The 7,050-nt window shown below is 37.4% G+C and overlaps 1 long non-coding RNA gene across 2 annotated transcripts; it reads left to right on the forward strand.

Annotated features, from left to right (window-relative positions):
- The first annotated feature begins 232 nt into the window (after positions 1–232).
- LOC127968911 (uncharacterized) lies at positions 233–2,415 on the forward strand. Of its 2 annotated transcripts, XR_008156163.1 has the most exons (7): positions 233–454; positions 968–1,139; positions 1,226–1,678; positions 1,775–1,825; positions 1,991–2,035; positions 2,109–2,170; positions 2,392–2,415. It is a non-coding gene; the product is annotated as an uncharacterized LOC127968911 (long non-coding RNA). The 2 variants fall into 2 exon arrangements; XR_008156162.1 differs by lacking the exon at positions 2,392–2,415 and having other exon boundaries at positions 2,109–2,178.
- The last annotated feature ends 4,635 nt before the right edge of the window (positions 2,416–7,050 follow it).

Raw genomic sequence — 7,050 nt, forward strand, 5'->3', positions numbered from 1 at the left:
CGCGCTAACCCGGTGGAGGTATGGCTGTCTTCCGTGTACACTTCTGTAGTTGTGGTTCAACATGTCATTTTCTTTCTCTTGCATGCCACCTTCCCTGTGCGCGATCTGTATACCGGCCCGCACGTGACTGGGCGCGCTCTGGTGCAGGCTCAACCAGGTGATTTTAATTGGGGAAATTAGAAGCTCGCGCCTGGTTTAGTGTTTCAAATAGGCGCATTAGTCATTTGATGAGACACCCGTCGCTGCAGACTGTAGCGCGGTGACGTCACGTACGTACGTCACGTATGTGTTTACTGCGCATGCGCAATGTGACATAAGGTATATGTTTAACACGCATGCGCGTCGTACATATTGGCGTTACCAAGGAGTATAGAAGCGCTATATACCTAGGGTTACTGCGCATGTACAGGTTCATTCACTTCCGGATGTATGGTGGATTCGAGATTCGTTGGCAGTAAGTCAAAAAAATATTAACTTACTTATGTTTTCTTAAAAACAATGTGTGTTTGTGTTAACGGCTTTTAATTGCAACGATGCTTTGGTCATAATCGTATATTGCAATTGCGATTTCAGACATTTATGACATGTGTTATGATATATGTTAGGATTCAAAGTGACAGGGATTCTGCAGCTGGTCTGTTAAAGGGTCTTTAAAAGTATTTTTTCGCCGACAAATTTGCCTTTAGAGATGTATTTAAATAGAGCAGAAAGACTTGCATTAATAAAGTAGGCTAATGTCACTGATTGTTGCATGTGTTGTTTTTGTATTTGTCATCCTTTTCATTAACTAACATTATCAAAGATTAATAGATACTGTAACATCTATTGTTCATTGTTAACTAATATTAACCATTGACAGCTTATTGTAAAGTGTTACCTCTTCAATTTACCTTTGTGTGACTGACAGAGTTCATTTAAATCTGACATATAGAAACCTTAACTTGACTGTAAATGTTCTTTTGTTTAGATGCATACTACAGTCCTCAGAAAAGGAGAAAAGATAACAATAGAACAGTGCATCTCATGCTGTGATAAATATCACTGCCCATTTTGTGAGACCTGGGTCTACAAACCAGTGGACTTGTACAGTGTCACGAAGCATGTGCAGGATCATCTGAAAACAGCTGTTTGTGAAGAAGGTGTGTAGTGTTAGAACATCCATAAACATGGTTTTGTGAGTGGATATGTGTTTTACACTGTTTTTTTTTTTTTTTGTAAATTTCAGATTTTATTATCATAAGATGCAGCTTAAAATGCAGAGATGTTTCTCATTTTCATTGCTGCTATTGTTCTGCTACAATCATACGAAAAGCACAATTTAACATCCATCTTACAAAATGCAAGCAAAAGAAACAAAAGTTTCCATCTCCACAAAGAACTCCATCACCCATGGTTCTGATTGGTAATACACCTCTGCCTGCAGCTTCTGCTCAGACAGCACCCCTTCTTCAACCTCAGCCTTCTCCAAGTGAACCACGCACGTCTGTGTCTCCCACGCCCAGTACTCCACTGTATCAACCCAAAGTATGTAAGGGACCACCACTTCCATCTCCTTTGAGTATCTTCACATCTCTGCCTGCAGCTTCTGCTCAGACAGCACCCCTACTTCAAGCTCAGCCTTCTCCAAGTGAACCACGCACGTCTGTCTGTCAGGGAGTACAGCTGTGATGACATTACAGTAAGCACCACTTATACTAAAGCCTTCCAGTTTTTGATGTTTGAATTTCTTTATACATGTGTAAATTGTTTTTTGTTTTTTTCTTGTAATTTTCAGGGCATACCCAGACAGCACAATTCAAATAACTGCAGAGTGTTTGTGTTGATGGTAAGCCATGCAGTGTTGTAACCTAAGTCACACCAGAAAGTATTATAAATAAAGATTTTGCATTTGATTTTTTTTTTTTAAATTGGTATTATTGAATAGAAAACAAACATTGTGTTTATTTGTATGATTGTACATTGCTAAAATGAGCTTTAATTCATATTGTAGTATGCACTCTACATGGTATTGGAGGGGCATTTTGATTTCAACGAAGTAAGTCTTAAATTCCGAAGTCATTTTAGTAATCCTTAGTTACCATTAGCTTATCAGTGCTCTGTTTTTACAGTGTGACATGCCAACAATTAGAAGGTGGTGGTGTATGCTTCTGCTGAGTAATTACCCATTGACGTAAGTCAAGATCAAGTTGTACTGTATTTGAAATGTTGCCAACTTATCTGTAAACATAAATTTAACAGTTCAAATTAAATGGTACAAAGAAGTGTTTTTATGTGTGCAAATAATTTCATTACATATATCGGATGTAAAACTGTGAATTGCAAGTATTCTTCTGGGGGTGTCATTAAGATCAAACTCTCTTCATAAGCTCTTTATATTTTAAACATTTGAAGGTCAGACACGGAATGAAAACAACTAGAAAGACTAGAAAGAGCAGGTATGGGTTCAGCTTTAATTCTTGTACAGCACAATTAACAGGGTTTTGACATTGATGCTACTCTTATTACTCTCCAATTTAGAGGCAATGGAAGCCCCCCCCCCCCCCCCCCCCCACCTGTTGATAACTTGACCAAGGTAAGCACAGTATAAAATCCTGTCAATCCAGCAGTTTCCTTTTTTAATGTCTTATCTACAGTCACATTTTAGACTGACTGTTGGTTATTTTGGACAGATGCCACTGGAGATACTCAGGCAGATCCTTTTGAGAGTGGTCTCAGATGACGGAGACATCGGCTTTATGAGACTTTCTCTCACGTGCAAGCTTTTTAGGGACATTGTCAGAGAGACAAAATTCAAAGAAGAGGCCCACTTCATGTGGCTAGACAGTAAGTTCTTTAACTGTAACGTGTAGTGAGTACTGTAAAAAGTATTTGAGTGTCTGTCTGTTTTTTTTTTTTTCCTGATAACTGTGTTGCCCATTCTATGATCTTTCTCAAGCCAAACCAACATAAATTTTGACTTGACAAACTTTTTAAAGGTAACTCTTTATTAATTTATTTTACATTTTTCAGTCTAAACCTCTTTTTTGGCTCATTTTATCAGTAAAAGAAAACATGCCTTATAATTCTGCACACCTAAATGTAAGTTTATTTAGAAAAAATTCACTTCCAGCCTTCATGGACAATTATATATCACTTATGAATTATTAAATAAAAAATCAATAGTTGTTATTAAGATTTATGTGGTTTAGAATTAGTAAATAATAATAAAAATAAAATAAAAATCAGCTTGCCTAATAATTATGCACACAGTGTAGTTGATGTTAATGTTGATTTATAAATTAAATCTCTTAGGTACTTTACAGACAAAGCAAATAACACCTTTTGCTAAGACCATCCTATAATACATTTCAAACTATATTAAAAATCTTTACCTTGTATGACTCTTTTGCCTTTCTTCAAAATGATTTGATTTTGTTTAAATATTGTTTTTTCTTTTATGTAAATTAGGTGTCGTGAACTGGAGTGCATTTTCTGTAGGATACAGACAGGAGTTCCGGGTGCCGTATTCACTGACCCAGTGCCTATGGTGCCATGAAACATTCAAAGACTGCCCACCTGGCTATGTTGGGAATGGCAGGAGGGGAGTCCTGCGTGGATTTTATTCCTACAAAGACTTTGAGGGCTACTGCTCAGTTGATTGTTTTATTAAAGATGGAGGTGAATTTTAGAATGTGTAGGTGCAGATGCAGTTTCTTTTTTCTTTCTCATGTGTCATGTTTATAGTTGTAATCTCTCTTTCTCTCTTTCTCTCTCTCTCTCTCTCTCTCTCTCTCTCTCTCTCAATCATATATGTACACACACACACACACACAATTATATTTTGTTTTGTACTTTGCAATAAAAAAAAGATTACTGTTATCAGTTTGGTTTTTGGAGGCAAGATGCATAAAATGGGAAGCAGACACTGAAAATATAAAGTATGTTGTCAATTTAACTGAAAAATACTTTATTGGCATAAATATTTCACATGCAGAATTGTCAAAGTAACAGAAGCATGTATAAAATTATACTAAATAAATAAACAAGAACCAGGACAGAGGACAGATTAAAAGAAATAAAGAAAGGTTCAATTAAAGTGTAGTGTAATGTTACAATATAGCTACACAGTGAAGTACTGCTCAACAGAATGTATATATGTATATGTATATATATATTACTACACAGATATTAGGCTACAGAATAAACACCGTATATTTTTACCTCAGATGAGACATGATTAAAATCATGGATATGCCCTGTACTACATTTTACTGTTTAGAGTTTTTAAATACTTATCTATTTTATTGGTATGGGCTATTCTGTTAAGAATGCGCATGCGTTTTACTGATGTATTAAGTCACACGACGCGAAAACACCTAACGTCACCACGCAATGCAAATTACACACGCATGCGTGTTAGAGACATACCTGGCCTCACTTTGCGCATGCGCGGGAAACACATACGTGACGTCGATACGTGACGTCACCGCGCTACAATCTGCAGCGAGGACTTCTTGCATTTGGGGGGGGGAGCTGCCAAGATGGCCGCGTGAAATGACGCGTTTACCGAGCTCTTCATCACGAAAGTTAAATAAGTAAGCCCAATTAGTTTAAAATTCTATTCCATCTTTTATAGTGATCTTTATATCACTTGGGAATGGCTGAAAGGAAAAGAAATCGAAATCTGAATGCTGTGTTGAACGAGATGTCTGCTGATAAAGTGCTAACAGTGATCACGATTACAGTCAGTGTTGTACTGAAGGAAGAGATTTGGAAATGATGATATTGGATGAGAAGGAATTCCCAGCATTACCGGTAACCCCGAGTGAACCTGCGGCGAAAAAGAAAACTACTAAATCCGTTAAGGATTCTGATTCTGACATCATTGGCACGTTGTCTCGACTTATCAACGAAAGATCTGATAGCATCGAAAAATTGGTGAGCGGCAACACAGAGAGAATTGATGAGCTGAACAAAAAGATTGACATTGCTTTTGCCGATATCAAAGAGATCGAAGTCAAGATATGTAAAGTGGAGAGCCGTGTGTTAGAACTGGAACAGCCCGTCAAAATACTTGAACGGAGGATGGATGAGTTTGAATCATATTCGAGACGGTGGAACTTGAGATTGTACGGTGTCCCGGAGAATAAGGATGAAAACGTGCGTTTGCAGACCATAAAGATATGTCAATCCATCTTGCCAGAAGAGTCATCGCGGCTGTCCGAAGTAATTGATATCGCACATCGGCTGGGTCAAAAAAGCACAACCGATTCCCGTCCACGGCCTATCATCCTTCAGTTCACTTCACGTATGCTGAGAAATGAAGTGTGGAAGCGAGCTAAGACCTCTACATATCTCAAATCTAATGGATTTCTCTTCAAGGAGGACTTCTCTAAAGGTGATCGAGAGAGGCGCTCCAAGCTCTGGCCGTTCGTGAAGCAGGCGCGGGATGCGGGGAAAACGGCTTTCTTCGCCGGAGCTCGAGCATTTATTCAGGGAGAAGGTGAAATCAAGTTATGAATCTCTCTGGATGTTGCTATTTTTCTTTTCCAGAGCAGGTGCTCGTTCTCTGGGTTTTTTCCTCATTTTGTTTTTTCTTTCGTATTTAGTGATTTAGATTCCAGACTGTTCAAACTGTTACTGCAGTTTTAAGCTGCTGGTTGCATCTTTTTGAGTTTACAACACGATCTATCCAAAGAACTTGTGTGGGCTCGAACTTTACTGTTTCACGTGATGTGGCTCGGGCAAACTACGTGCATCGTTCTCGTTTACACTTTACACTCTAATCTGTTCCATATTTTTTGTGTTATTTTGTTATATGTCGTTGTCTGTAGTTTCACTTAATACTAGGGGATTAAGAGAAAATGTTAAAAGGAAAGCTTTATTTTTATTCGCAAAACAGTTCAAAACTGATTTTGTTTTCTTTCAAGAAACACATTCTGTAGGTAATGATGTGAAATTCTGGAGGTCGCAATGGAATAATGACTTATGGTTTGCTCATGGCTCTGAGAGGTCTGCAGGGGTCGCTACGTTAAAGAACACTTTTTCTGGAAATGTTCTGGAGGTTTTTTCAGATCACTTTGGGCACTTTCTTTCTTTACTTTTAAGTTGGAATAATTCAGTATTTATTTTGGTTAACATTTATGGATATAACCTTAACACTGAAAACACTAAACTGTTTGAATCTTTAGAGGAAAGAATTCTACTCTGGTTTCGTAAACACCCACAGGCATTTTTATTGATTGGTGGGGATTTTAATATTACTATAAATGACTTGGTTGATAGATGGCCCCCAAAGCAGCCATGTTCGTCCAGTGTTACTTTGAAGACTTTTATGCAAAAATATAATCTGATTGATGCATGGAGGGAATTATATCCTAATAAGTGCTCTTACACTTGGAGTAACAAAAACGGCACAAGGCAGTCCCGCATAGATTTCTTTTTGGTTTCTAGGAGCATTTTAATAGAGAATATGTCAGTAAACATAATAATTACTCCCTTAACAGATCACAAGGCAATTTCTATAAATATTAGATCTTCTTCTTTTCTAACTCCATGCCGTACTTCTTTTTGGAAGATGAATATTTCTCATCTAAGGCATGAGGCAGTTAAATCGGAACTTACAAAATTAATTTCCTTTCACTGGGATCTGGCACAAAAGGAAGGTTCTTTCAGTAGGTATTGGGAACTTCTAAAATATGAAGTTGGTAAATATTTAAGGTCTTATGGGAGTTTTCTTTCTAAGCTTAACAGAATTTTGGAGGAACAAGTTGTTTCTGATATTACCTGTCTTTCTATGGTTTCGCCTGATAAACTTTTACCTGAGGAAAAAATTAAACTAAGTGATTTACAGAATAAATTGGATGAGATATACAAACGTAAAACAGAAGGTGCATTTGTCAGGTCTAGAATTAAATGGTTAGAACAGGGGGAACAAAACTCCTCCTACTTCTTTAACCTTGAAAGACAGCGAGGTAAACGTAATACAATTCACCACCTTAATATTAATGGTACTGTTACTAATGACCCAAAAGCTATCTCTCTTTTTTGCTATAATTTTTATGCCAATCT

This window comes from Carassius gibelio, chromosome B12 (genome assembly GCF_023724105.1).
Source record: "Carassius gibelio isolate Cgi1373 ecotype wild population from Czech Republic chromosome B12, carGib1.2-hapl.c, whole genome shotgun sequence".
NCBI classification, from domain to species: Eukaryota; Metazoa; Chordata; class Actinopteri; order Cypriniformes; family Cyprinidae; genus Carassius; species Carassius gibelio.